General features: G+C 30.0%; 1 protein-coding gene across 1 annotated transcript in view; it reads left to right on the forward strand.

The window, feature by feature from the left end:
- Window positions 1-957: 957 nt before the first annotated feature.
- LOC132721432 (cephalotocin receptor 2-like) overlaps window positions 958-15,459 on the forward strand; it is a 46,511-nt gene continuing 32,009 nt past the window's right edge. The window contains exon 1 of the mRNA XM_060705742.1: window positions 958-1,095. The gene's annotated coding sequence lies outside the window, so the exon portion shown is untranslated. The remainder of the gene's footprint in view (window positions 1,096-15,459) is intronic.

Raw genomic sequence — 15,459 nt, forward strand, 5'->3', positions numbered from 1 at the left:
CCGGCATGAAGCCAGCTGGACACCAAACTGGACAGGGCACACAGGCAAAACAACGTTCGGGATCTTAGTATAAACCATTTAGATATGTCTTCATCATCGAGTTTTCCAAATAATTCACATGTAGTTTACAGTGATCTTTGTTTGAAACTTTGAAAATATCTATTTATTTTTCTTTTAATTTCTTTATCTATGTAATAAAGATGTGAATAAGCAAACACTCGCGTGATAACGTATGAAACATAACTGTGCAAAGTTTACCAAGTTTGTCCGCAACTTTAGAACTCGACATACCATTTTCTTGAACCACTACGTTTCTATGAATTTATTATTATTGCAATGAAAATACAAAAGTTTCAATTTAAATCACTACCCATTTCATTAGAATACAATCTCTGAAACCAACTTTATAATAATTGTAGCAAATTTATATAAACGGTATCGTGTTCGACTTACATTCGTCAAATACAATAACATTTAATTACAACCGATTGTCGGACGGACACAAGCACATAACCTACCTTGCCAAATTTGCTCGCCATCTAGATGTTCGATCAATTATTGTACATCATTTGTGTTTATATATCTAAAAAATAGTAATTGCAAAATAAGTATTCTTAATAATGACCCGACAAATTCGCAAAAATTGTCTATAATTCAACAATGCAGGCCAGTAGCATGCAGATGCCATTGTTTATGACCTCGTTTATTTATTAATAAATATTATATCATATCTAATCATTTTAGACTTTTCCTAAAATTTTGTACCAATTAAGACAATGTCCTAGCGGAAATTGGTATACTAACTACGGCAATTAAGGAGATAAAAATGATACAAACGTATTATACATATTGGATTTGTGAAGCTTAATACACTATTGGTAAATATATTTAAATATGTTGCTTTTCGCTAACGTCTCTTATTAGACGTGATCTTCTCTTGCAGAGTGGTAGTTATCGGTGCGATCAAAACAGTTAGGCTTAGCACATTGAAATTGGTGTATTTTTGATTTGTTTCTGGATTGAGTTATAACTATTTCAACTTACAACAGCTTTTAATTTCTTGGTATAATTGAATATGTAAGGATTGAAAGAAAGGTCTGTATATTTTGATTATAGATATTCATTTTTTAATGACGATATGGAATTAGATTGTTTCTTTTTAATATATGCGAATTTTGAAAATGAAATGTGAAATGAATAGTATAAAATATATGAACATATTGACAAAGTACTTTAACTTTTTATATTGCATTTGAATTTGGCACATTTATAATTATCATAAAGAAAAATATTGGTTAGATCATTAACATGGTTTAATATAACTGCATATAATATATAATATAATTATAAAAAAAGATACATAAATATAGTATTACGTAAAAAGTATCAAACATTCAAACATAAGAAATTGAAAGTAATTATTTTATTTAATAAACGGAGTAAATTTGTGTTATAAGGTTGATGTTTTTTTAAAAGGAATTACTGAGAAATGTTTTGTATAAGAACAAGTTACTTCTATTCAAGTCGTTGTTGTAAAGGAACATTTAAAATCTAATTAATATACAACGTAATGAATTATGATTCAATGTCTCCTTATTAAATAGGTTTTCTCGCTCTCATGTCTGTTTTATCATGTCCACGTTATTAAATGATTAATTTAGATTTTATCTGAACTTAATGTTAATTAGAAAAATTATCTCAGTGACACTGTGCTCATTGTTTCGCACTCAAGTTTGAGTTGGAAAAGTAATATATTTCAAAAGATTTACTATTATTATGATGATGATAAATGTTATGATACAATATGAAAACTACCTTAATTGTAAAGAATACTGCCAAACTCTTTTTTGCGTTACCAATACATTCTGACCAACATTCATAGAAAAAATACCATTGGTCACGTGGGTTGTTGATTTTTCTTTTCATATTAAAATATAAAATTTAAAGCATACTGCCAAAATGTTAAGTTATTATTTTTACACCAATGTTCACTGATCATTTACACTGTAACTGGCATTAATCTCATTTTAATTAAGAAACAGTAAGTAAGTTTAATAAGAGTTTATGGGCTACGTAATAAAAGGAATATAAGGAGCCGTTTTACTCTGTTCCTTTGTTGCAGAGAAATTCTTTATAACAAAGAATGTTGAGAATTACTAGCTTTCTTAAATGACAGATAATGTATTTTTTAGATATAAACAAAACAATTGTGTGTCAATGCCAGAAAGGGTTTTTTTGTTATATTTTGATGGAATTACAAATTTAATTAGTACTTTGTATTTCATTTATCGTACATATTATGAATGATATCAAACAAAATCATATTATTTATCTGTGCATCTTATAAGTATCATATTTATTCCATCTTTGCTTGCATTTCTACATTACTATCGGCATTGAGCTGGCCTTTCTTTTGATTTATTGTTACGAAGACTGTCCCTGCAACAAATTAATACCAGTTTTGTCCCAAATTTGCCCACTAGTGTCTTAGTCTTTAGTCCGCAACTACAGTTTTTTATATTCATGCTTTAACAACAACAACAAAAATAAAAACTAAAAACAATAAATTAAAAACCAATAGCAACAACAAAATAATACCCAAAATAAACAATAAAATAAACAAACAACAAACAAAACAAACACCAAAAAAAGCAGACGACATTCCTCCACTTCGTTAACTAAAACAAGCTGTCTCTGTGGCGTGCGCTAATTTTAGATAACATATGTAAAATCCCTGGCGGCAAAACATCAAACATTTATAACGTAATAATATAATATATCATAAATATTATTTATAATTCTAAATGCATTATATATGTTACATAGATTATTCCAATTTTATAGCATGCTTTTCAGTAGATTTTGAAACATTAACCGAAATCGTTTCTTCTTCTTCTCTATAACGTTTTAAGCGTTCAGTTAAGGGTTGACCCTTTTTATTACTGTTTAGTATATGGAACCATTAACAAATATTACACAAATATATATTTTAAAGTAAAATATTTGAGATTATTGTCATTGGTATTGAATTATTTTTGAGTATTTTCCGGTTAGCTTTCGGTTTCGTGTACAGAACCCCCAATTCTTCCAATTTCTGAAAAAATAACATCATTTGTTTTAAGAATATTATATTATATTTAAGAAAATCTTAAAAATAAATGAAATGAAAGTTTTGAAAAGAACCCAAAAACGCGAAAATGAAAATTTTGCATTCTCGGTTTGATTAAGTATGAGCGGAAGTGAACAATGCAATCTTCACTTGACCCTAGCACCGGCCTGAACAGATCTTGAAATTTCATCATGAAATCGGTAAAATAGTTAAAGCGACAAAACCTTAGACTGATTTATTTTACTTATAATTCTTTATTGTTCTATTGAAACATAATGATAAATATAAGTGCTTTACTATGTGATACTTGAAATAAATATATTATTACTTTTACATTCAATAAATTCCTTTAAAAAAAAAAAGACTTGTAAATTCGAGCCTTTTATATTAGTAGTGTAAATATTTAACTCTTTGGCAACAATTATTGATGGCATTTGGAACGCAACACCAAAAAAAAGCCGATTGACCAAAAATCGCAAAAATGAAATGACCTGTTCGTTCATGGTAAGTGCAAGTTACCGTCTGCGCCCCCTGGCACCGTCTGAGACATTATTCAACATTTACAGGCAACAATGGAAAAGTCAGAGTCGTATCAAAAAGTACAAATGTATTTTTAGAACAGCAACCATTTTAAATGGTTCATAAATTTTGTACTTAATAGCAAATCTTATTTTCTTTACAAGTACATATAATTATATTATTGACTTCATAATATTACTTTACTTTAATGTAAACAAAATATTTAAATCACATTTTCGTACTCGTAAAGAAAATTTTGCCAACAGTTTATTTATTGTTTGTCTTATTATTTTATGATTTCTCTGAATTGCGCTTCATTATTGTCAGAAGCAATATAAGCTTAAGTTAAGAACCTGGTGCTTTTCATCATTGTATTGAAAAGTAGAATTCATTATAATAAATAAAAGATGATAACTTAATACATTGTTGGAAAAATTTGAGTAGATTTTGCATTAGTTCAGGTCTCTACAAATTGAATTGGATTATGTAAGTGTTCGAGCAGAAACACAAATAATGTGATGCTAAGAACACTTCAAATCTTTAAATGATTCATTGCCATTTTAAAACACAGAAAGGTAAGATTGTGTGGATTCCATAGATAGAAGAATAAGAAGAAACATTGAAAGAAGTCTATCCGAAATAATTAATTTGAAATAATATCGTTCAGCATGAATAAGAATAAAACAAGTATTCTGTGCATTGACTAAAAAAGTAAACAAAATTCCCGAAAAAAATGAAAAATACCACATCTTTTAACATATGGTCACGTAACTAGAAATATTGAAACCTTGGAAGGGAGAAATTGTGTTGTCACCTGCTCCCTCTTTTATTCAATTATCTTTGTATAACGCACACTACTTTACACGAATTCATAGCAAGGTAACTTGATATACAGTTATCGGTATTCCTATACAGTTTCTGAAGAAGATAATTTTAATACTAGAAACATTTCTATAAGGTTTTTGTAAGTTGGTTCATTACTATTATTTCGAAATAGATACAACTTACATATAACCTTAAGATGGAAGCATAAATGGTCAATACAATAAGTTTTATATGAAGAGGGATCTGCAAAGATCGGAAAATACATGTATATAACAGCATTGTATATTTGTTGTAATAAATTCTTAGTCAGTGAAGATACACTTACACGGATTCCTATAAGGAATGGGTCAGCATCAAGTGTTCTACTAATTAAGTGTTTAAATTTCTGATACAGTTTCTAGAAAATGCTCTTATAAGTAAGCCTTTTTAGAGTATACGCACTATAGCTATGATATCTAGCATATCATTAGAAGGTTGGTTGATCGGTTTAAGTTTTAAAATATGTTCAAATTGTCTTATTTATTACCTCTAACATGCCAATATGTAATAGGCAATAGTTTTATTTTGTTCATCTAAAGTTTGAACTCCCTTTTAATGTTCAGGACCTTTTGTTTTCAATTGCGCTGTCCGTGCGTGCATTTGTCCGTACATGAGTCGTTTATATTATAATAACTTTTGAAAAGTTTTGTTAATTTGATTTGTATTTTTTTTGTATTTAATTTGTTACCACTGTATACAATGAGCATTAAGTATGCTATAATGAATAAATGAATGATCGTGAGGCTTTCGTTTTACGTTACATTTATTTGTATTCGAATCTTATCATCTGGAAACTGAATGTGAATTGAATGAATGCTGCTGTTCAAACTGCCACTTTTATTTACTTGTTTTCAGTAACTCATATCTCTTGTTTTATAACATGTTACTTAGTCAGAAGGTTCCATTATAATAGCTATTTATATATAATTTGCTTAGTATTAGTTACAAAAAGCAACAACAAAACAAAACAACAAAAAAAAACAAAAAAAAAAACCACAATCAACCATAACGTTGAATCCTGCTTTAACGGGTTCTAGGAAGCATAAACAGTAGCTTGCATATACAATGTACCACTACTGTGTATGAACAGGCTCAATCAAACCTACCCTGCATCATTTTGCCGCTTATGGCGGTCTTTAAGTTTCCAATTGTTGACCATTTCAAAACATATATAGGCCAAGTTCAAACAAGTAACTGGTGTATATATAATATGTCGATTAGTACTGTAACTGGTATCTCGGTATACAGGTGATTATTACATCAATGACGTAAGTTTACCATAAACACTAGAGCGTTTATCACCATAATTTAGGTTATTAAAGTATTAAGTGTTGGATACCGTTCCAATAATCTACATAATTGAGTAATTTAGAACGCTGCCTATTTAATGCATATAAATGTGGTATTGTTCTCTAACGACGTAATTGTAAGAAACCCATAGACTGTGACTGATAACGATAAACTTAAAGATTAGTTCCGAGTTGTATTATTTTTAACATAGAATTTATAGGAGAGAAAAAGAATTTCAACCATACAAAAATGAATTTCTTTGAAAGCAAAGTGGTAACAGCTATAGACGTACATCAAGCGAATGTTGGTTAATAACCAAGTTTTCAAAAAATGTTAGCAGTGTTTATGTATGAAAACTGTTCATTCTGTACTCAACACTTTTAACAGTTCCCCTAATTATTATATCTAAACATTCACAAAACTACCGTTATCAAATACCCTAGTACATACTATCGAAGTATTGTGATGGGAAATTATGACACTAACTATTTGATTTATAGGAAACTATCCGATGATGAGCATGCCATGTGTGTATTTATGCCTATACATTAAATATGTTTTGTGCAAAGTTAGGAATTTGCGATTCGATGATTTTTGAAGGAAAAATATGTGTGCAAATTATTTAACATTTCGAAGGGATTGCGATCAAACTTTTTATAAAACTATTGCAAGTCCATGATTTTTGACAGGCCTGTTTGGTCCCTTCTTTTTTTCTGTCATGATAATGTAAAATATAGAGGAATTATTTTTTATGTGCGTGACTCATTTTACATTTCTCTAGGGATTTCAACCAAACCCTCACACAATTTATGTCACTTTGAGTGTTGGTATATTTTGTTTGACTTTTGCGATTTTATTATTTTTGGCAGAAACTATGGTAAATCGTGAATGTTTATCACATAATATTATGTTATTTAATACGGGAAACTCCTCTCCTCTCCTACACTTCTCAAGGGACTTTAAAATTTCACATAATTGACGTCATAAAATGCCCTTATATACATTGTTGGTATTGTGATATTTTCCTATGAGAAAATGATGCTTCATGTATGTATTTATTTATATACTACAGTCATATGTTTTCAACAATTTCTATATTTCACAAGGGATTCCGACCAAAAACCGTTAATTAGATCTTCGTCAATGCCGTGGGCTTATTGTTAGGTATTTCGATCCTATAACAATTATTGGCAGAACATATTTTTGTGACAAATTTCAGTCATTTGTTGTCATGTTATATAAAATTAAATAGAACATAAAAGACGTATTTCTTACATTTTAATTTGATTTAGTATTTGATAAAGTATCTATTTATCGCTTTTATAGTCTACCCTGTTACGAATTTGGTATGACGTGATCTTGTTTAGTCGTGTGTGGAGTGCTATCAAATTCATAAAATGGGCAATGAAAATTGTCGAAGCAATAAATAAATGAAAAATAGAACAAAAGAAAAGACAAAAAAGCAAAAAAGAAAAACTAATTTCAAATAACAAACAGGAAACATATAAAAACTAACAATAATTGCATTGCTAAAAAGGAAGTTTTCATCAACTTTTCAACAAATGAACTTCCTTTTGTGACAAATTGACAAAACATCGACTTCAGGAACGAATGCTATTTCTAAATTTTGAAAGGTTTTTCTATTTTAAGCTGACGTCTTATTACGTCACACGGAATCGAAATTAAAAATGGTTTTATTTCACAATAAGTTATTTTACCTTTTGTATGTTAACAGTACTCGTATTTTTATACCTATATGCATAGCAAGTACAATGTATTATGTAATATTAAATATCGTTATGGCTTTTAAATGATTTTAAGATAGTTTGATAATAAAAAATGATTTCATATGTTGTTAATAATCACTTTGATACTCAAAGATAATACTTAAAGATACAATGTTTCGTTACTTATTTATATTTAAGGACAGTTCCCTTCTTATCAAGATTGCAATTATGTAGTAGCAGATCTGGCACTTGAATGAGTGTCCATCAGAACATTAATATACTTTTTCTAAAGCTTGTTTATAAAATGCAGGGTTGTAATCAGGTCACCAAGGGAATATTTTATTTTTAACGCAATTCTGAATCATAACCTAGCAGGCTTACATATTTACGAAATGCTTTCTGGAATTGAAAATGAATAATATTTCCTAACAAAAGGTGTGGGTTAACAAAGTGATCAATGATTATAATATTATCAATCAATATTGAACTGAATATATTTCCAAGTCTAAAACTAAACAATCTGCTTTTCCACCACGAGCCTTTTTCTTAATGACTTCAAACTTAATTCTTTATTATTGTTCTTTTTTTCTTTCGCTTTGATGTTTCGTGTGCTAGACTCAATAGATATTTTGCGTATTCAACAAAATCTGATGATCATCATGAAATCATGATATTTAAAGAAGAATGCATATACTTACATTATAAATTGTTGGAATGCCGAAGATAATAGATAACTGGGTCAGCCAAGTTTAGTATAATTATTAGTTTTATAAGATAATATCAGAACATTATTCATTCCTCGAATTTAATCAACAAAAGCACATATTGCCGTCGGCAGAATGCAATAATTTGAAGAAACCATGCTAATAGTTGAATAATTTCTAGACATTTTGACTGTTTGATGTTGGAAAAAATGCATTGTCTTGGATTTTGTCTTTAATTATTATTATGTGATAATTCTTTAAATTATCTATGCCACAAACATTTTCTTTGATCAAAAACATGACAGCTGGTTCCTCCTTGTTCTTATGGTATAAGTTAAATCTTTAAATCAATAATAGAATTGCACTTACTACCAATTTTAATCTATTACTCGGCGGCGAAAATTTGAACATTTTACTATCTTTCCATGGTGTAGATTTGTATGTTTAGCACCATCATAGGAACAAAAACTATCGTCATTTTCACAGGCATATAATTAACAAGTAATGGAAAACTGTCTGTTACAGCACACTTTTCTCTCTTTTAAAACATGCTATAAGCAACGGATTGGCATCTGGTAAGCAAACATAGGTTATTTAATTTACTTGTTAAGTGGCCTCTTGACAGCAAATATGCTTTAAGTTAATCGTTTGTGTCAGCAACACTGAAAATACACTTGTCTACAACATAGCCGTCCAGTTTGAGATGTACGCATTTGCTTATATGAAAATTAAAAGAATGTCTTCAAATAAATATAATTTTGATAAATAGTGTTGTATGATCAGATGTACTTTTAACTTTGCTTGTTTGGTAGTCTTTTAGAATGAGCGTTGTTTGTTTGGGAGCTTTTGAAAGAGAGTATTGTATGTAAGGACATTTTATGAGAAATAGCGTTGCATGTTAGAACATTTTTGAGCATAAGCGTTTTATGTTAATAACAAATGTTTTTGATTTATCTTTCTTTTTTATTGAAATTGAATACAATATACTATTATGTATTATTGTTATTTTCATAATAATAACTGAAAGAATCAAGGACTCGCATACTTCAGAGTCACTTCCTTTTCAATTCTTAAAAGTGTATTGGGAAGTTGTTTTCTTGTAAATGTTCGAGTAGATAATATATTAAATATTTATATTTCATGAAACAAAGTAGTCTCTCCAGTTAGTCGGAATAAGTTCTTGAAAAATTTTCATTACTAAACAATCGAATAATTGTTTGAATAATTGTTATAATTATTTTATGACAATTTTAATTTCAATTGTTGGAATTGCAGTAAGTAGCTCAAAGTTATAAGTAGACAAGAACAATAGCAAGGAGAAAGCAAATGATAGCAGTGAATTAAAATTAATGATCAATTTTAATAATAACTAATTCGTTTGCTGACATATATTACCATCCATACGCATGGTTAAGTATTGATGAAGCAATTAAAAGCTGCGATAAGTGTCTAATTCCGTCCACTCTCTTTCTCCATGGACTTCATGACTTCGCTTCTATTAAATGTCCCCTTAAGAGAGATACTATTCTGACATTTAAGGTTTTCCAGAATGTTTTGTTGATATGTATCTCCTTGCACCGGCTTTTTTCACGTTGTTACTTAGAATATGTCAACAGTCATACTGGGTGACTTTTTCCGTTGTCATGTGTGTATTAATATTGTCAGGGGCTGAGTTCCACGAAAATCGCTATCCATTGTGTTGATCTTTGTACTTTTATGTAACTATTTTACATCTCTGACGAGCTGTCTTACTCTTTTGTCATCATATAATCATAAAACAATTCTAGAATTCTATTGTAAGAAATCGCATTATAAAAGAACTGGGAGATAAATCTGCTATTACAGTGTGCTAATTTGATAACCGAGACATGGAAGGAAATAATAAGGTTTCCTGCTGTTCTTTATAAATTGTGCAATGATATGTCAGCTGAAACATGATTATTCCTCTGCAAGCGTCTCCCGATGATCCTAAATAATTCGTAATATTAAACAGTTAAAAGATAATTATTCAATCATTTTTTATTTGCTTTCTTTGATTTCCTTGTCGGTTACTATTATCTCTTTTTATGCTTCGTTTTAGTGATAAGCATGTCCGTGCTCTGCCTTGCGCCCTGTCCTGCTTTTGTTTGGGGTCATCCTGGGCCTCTGACCTGTGGTTTTTGTTGCTGGATCGTGTGGGGCTTGCGTTTATTGAACGCCGCATTTCCTTGTTGATCTTGTTGATCATATTTTATGAAATAAAAAGCACTTCTTATTTGAAAAAGACCAAACATATAGGAATTTTGTTATTTATTTCTATGAAAGTAGAACACCGTACACATACACTGTATTGACGTAAAAATATATATCAATTTGATAAAAGGCCACCGAGCGCTAATGTTATTTCAACCAGATAATATCAACAACTGAAATAGGTGTAACACAACACACGAAGATATTCTAGACATTTTGCATCGTTTCAAAACTGCACAAGATTGTACTAGGCCACAGATATTATCAATGTATGATTATTTATATGTAACAAAAATATTCTAAAAGATAATGTAATAATTTTAACATGCACTGGTTGTTTCAGTCGTTATCTTCAGCCTGCCTTGAAACGATTGAATCGTTTTGTGTGTATTTATTTATCTGATGTAGGTGTACTTTATCATAAGCAATTTGAAATCGTTTTGTATATTTGATGATATTTTTTCTATTATCTCCAAATGATAATTTTGTATGTTTTTGAACAAGAATGTTAACATAAAGGAATCGGTAAAGTTTGAAATGAATGAAATATAATAATATTATCTAAATGATAAATTTAGGCAAAATTTAAGATAATCTGATCAAATATGCAATCGCCGTCGTTCAAATGAAATTATTCTCCAGAAAAAGATTCTGCCAAGTATCAACAAGTATTCAATGATTCTTCCAAGTATCAACAAGTCTTCGTCTGCACTCAAAAAGATAATCAAAACCAATTGAAATAAAATATTGATTCAGGTTAGGTATAACTCACTAACTATGTTCTTTGTGTATTATATATATATTTTTCACGCACTTGAAGTTATTTCCTTAAATTTCGTGTTTTTTTTTTCTTTTTAATTTTAACAATACTTCTTTAAGCAGACGCCATTAATGATCATATGATGTTATTGAATTTCCAAATAATCATATTTACTTTTAGATGGATAGGGTTTCTGTAAAAATGTAGATATTCGTAATTAAATGTGTCTGCCTAGAAAATATGATTAAAATTATCCAAAATTTGATATATAGAGACCAACAAATTGGATAATATTTTTGAATATTTCAAGTTCTTCTAGACTTGTACTAAATAGAAGATGAAAGAACCCTTTTAGACCAGAGAAAAATATCTAAAATATTACGACTATTTAACCGTGATATTTGGTCGAAAATCGCGTTTTCTTGTTTCTGCAGAAACCCTAAGTGTAAGACCTGTGAGGTCACGTCTACTAATACACAAAATTAATGCATTTTGTGTAATTCACATTTGTTCAATTAAAGGATATCAGACCCCAAAAAGTACATTTATGTGCATGCCAGTCGCCATATTAATATTATCTATAGTTATGATGTCTGAGATGAAAAGCACTGAAATATTTACTCAAAACAGCTATGTCGGAAATTTTAGATTTATACGATACTATCCGACATTATCCGATATTTTCCTAATCTTAAGTTAGCCTGACCAAAATAAAGAAAATAAACTAGAGAACAGGGCAACTAACAAGATGTTGAGACACAGTTGTTAATGAAATGAATAACACTGTGAGAGGAGGCATGTCAACTGGTAATTTCCTATTGTAATAATTATACAAACATTGGAATGCTTTGCCATGCAAGTACAGTATAAAGGAATTCATACCATGCAAGTCTAGACGTTCAATTATTCAGTCTTTAGTAAATATTTTGTATTTCCTTGAATACCTCTGATAATTGTTTTATGTACATTTGTAAAATAAATAGTAAATAGTTTCAAGTGCAAGGCATAACATATATGTAACTAGCGAGGAAGAATATGTAATTGAGTTAATAACTTAACTAAACAGCAATGTTAAAAATTCTTTTGATATGATACGTTGTTACTGGCAAGATTGAAAGGATAATTATATAGCATGTTAGAAGACTGTGGCTTTATGCGGGTGTTCCGCAATGAATAGTTTCCTATAATTATTATAATATTAAGAACATTCTATATTTATAAGTGAAATTTCATACTTAACAATGATTTATAAATTCTTATAAATACCCTCATTTCTAATGCAATTGTCCGCTCTTAACAAAATGATAATCAAGTAGCTTTAATTTTTTACACAAATCTGTTGTGTCATGCGAGGTGGTCATTACATTGCATCTATTGCATAAAGGTTTTGCCCCCTTGTGGCTGAGGGTGTCTTTAATGGTTGAGGCATAAGAATTGCAGTCACCATTTATCCCAGCGTGATCGGAAGAGGCGACTGAGTGGGTTCAAATAACTTGAGTCTATGCATCTCTTAGGTCAACAGGTGAGTCCTTGACCACTGTTGTTACTTTGAAGTTTGTTACACCCGAGGTTAGCCAATATCATCTTTCTTGTTTCAGCGCCATATGACTATACTGTGTTGGTACGCCCCGTAAGACCAAACAAAACAAAAGTATGGAGATATGGATTAAGCTCCATATTTATAAGAGTATAAATCTGCCAGTTACATAAAAATGCCATATCTTTACATAATAAAAATCTTCGAAGGTAATGATGTACTGCAAAATATACCGGTATCTCTTAAGTTCCATCAACGATTTCATGTCATTTACCCAGGACAATATAGTTCTAATACTTCTCTCTTAAAAGCTTCAAAGGACACTCTTCATTAAAAATCTTTCACAGTTAAATCTGCAAAATCGTTACCCGCTCCCTTTTCACAAAACCATTGATTTTATTTAAATTAAGTTATTATCGCTCCAGTATTACACACACACAAACTGAACGGACGCTTTCAAAACAATAACAACAACAAAACAACAACGCCAAGAACAACAAAAATAAGATAAATGAAATAGATAAATATAACGATGTGGTAGTTCGTTTCTACTTTAATACTTTTAGCTAAGACTTTTTTAATCCTTCAAGTGTTGAAAACTTGCCGACCATAAATTCTAGGCATCAATATACAACTCAACATAAACTTTCAAAATATCTGGGTGAAGCACCACTTCACGTCAGAACCAATAATTACAGTAATTCATCGAATTGTTTAAAACATGCAGCAAATGCATAAAATGATGTATGAAACATTAAATGACGTTATATTGTAGACGTAATGAAAGGAAATAACAACAGCACGATATATACGGAAGCCTGTTTTCGCTACCGACCTTTTTACTTAGGAGGTAAACGAAAACTAGAAATTATGCATGTGTAATTTAAACACAAAATGTCGAAAACGTTAAGCTATTCACATGACACTTGTCAAGCTATTTTCGAGTTTTCGACTTAACTTTGTTTCCAGAATTTTAAGTGCTGTTAATCAACTTCCCTGTAGGTTGAAAAGTCTTAGTTTGCATGATGATTGCCTAGCAGAAAGCGTCACATTTTCGATATTTCAATGAAATAACTAAGCGTAAAAACAACAATGTTAACTTTAAGTTTTATTTAAATTAGTCTAACATTAGTCTAAAATCGATTTTTTTTCTTCTAAATTTTCGACATTTTTGTGAATAATGCAGAAAAAATGCTTTATTACTAGTTTATGCGCATCTTTTAGGCGGAAAGGTGATTGCGGTCAAAGGATTCCGTACAATACGTGTACTTAATATGATGTATTTAACGACCGAGGCATGTTTAAAACACAGGTCTAATTATGTAAGAGCGGTTTAAGTATGTGCAGAAACTTGCAGCATTACATAATTATTTCAGAGAATGTTATCTGTTTTTAAATAGTATCTAGGTATGAAAAGTGCTTTAAGCTATGTTTTTTATAAATTGTGGCAACACGTTTTAACGCGTTTTACATGTTTTGCCTGTTATGTGTTTATTTTTTTTACATTCATTAAACAAATAGGCCGAGTATCAACAAATGATTGTTAACTTAGCTTCACGTGAATAGTTGAAATGATATATCATATATAATAAGGATACATTATTACATTAAACCCTATCGATTTTGGCAATGAAAGTCATATTAATATTAATATATGTGCTTGTCTTATGTTGTCAATAAAGACTCTATAATCAAGCAAATATCCGCAAATATCAAACTAATGACATGCCCAAAAGGTATATTTTCATTGCCAAGAAAAAAGTCATTAATGCAAGGCTGATGAATAAGTTGAGATTGAATAGAGAAATATAAAACAGTGTTTTGGTGTTCTTTCTCTTTTGTATCATAGTAAAACATAAAAGCACGTTCCCTGTATCACAATATGAAACCCCGGCAAAAATGAACCAATGAACGAACATCTGGATATGACATTTCTGTCGCTTTCCCTTTCTCTGCCGTCACAATATGTAAACCCCAGCAAAAATGAGCCAATCAATGGGCATGCTCTGGAGTGCGGGTAACTAATACCCGCACTCCAGTTAACGCACTGTGCATGTATATGTATACGATTTAACCCTGACACATTTTCAACAGAAAGGTCTCCAAACTATGATACAATATACAATATTCAATTGTACTTTTATTGTCAAGAAAAAAGACGATGCTAAGAATCACATTTCAATAAATATATGCAATTTTAAATCCTAGAATCTTCATACTCTGAATTACGTCTTTATAAAACCATCATGTTAATATAATTTCTGTTAGATGATTCATCATGTCTGTTAATATGCTGTAATGATTTTTAATCTGTATAAAATCACGTATCAGTGTCATGAACCAACAGTGTTTACTTTCAAAACAATTTATTAAAGCGTCTACTGATAAAGTATTTGAATAATAAACAAGAAAAGCATTGATGCAAAGCATCAAAGGGCGACGCCAAAAGAATTTGATCCAGGTTTGCACCTAAATACTTAACAAAAGATGTGTTCTTTATAGCAGTATCATTTCATCTGACCTGGAGGATAGGCCCAGTTTTAGTTGAAACTTAAACCAAAAAAGAAAAGACTCTGTCTTGCCAAGATGCAAAGACAATTTATAGTCAATTAACTAATCTTACTATTTATTTTACCAAATACAAGGATACCTGAGTCATCATCATATAATCACAGGCACGAGTATCGGACCTGGGAAGAAAAAGTATGACCAGATTG

The sequence above is a fragment of the Ruditapes philippinarum genome, unplaced genomic scaffold, assembly GCF_026571515.1.
Source record: "Ruditapes philippinarum isolate M1 unplaced genomic scaffold, ASM2657151v2 ctg2368_1_1_1_1, whole genome shotgun sequence".
Taxonomy (NCBI): Eukaryota; Metazoa; Mollusca; class Bivalvia; order Venerida; family Veneridae; genus Ruditapes; species Ruditapes philippinarum.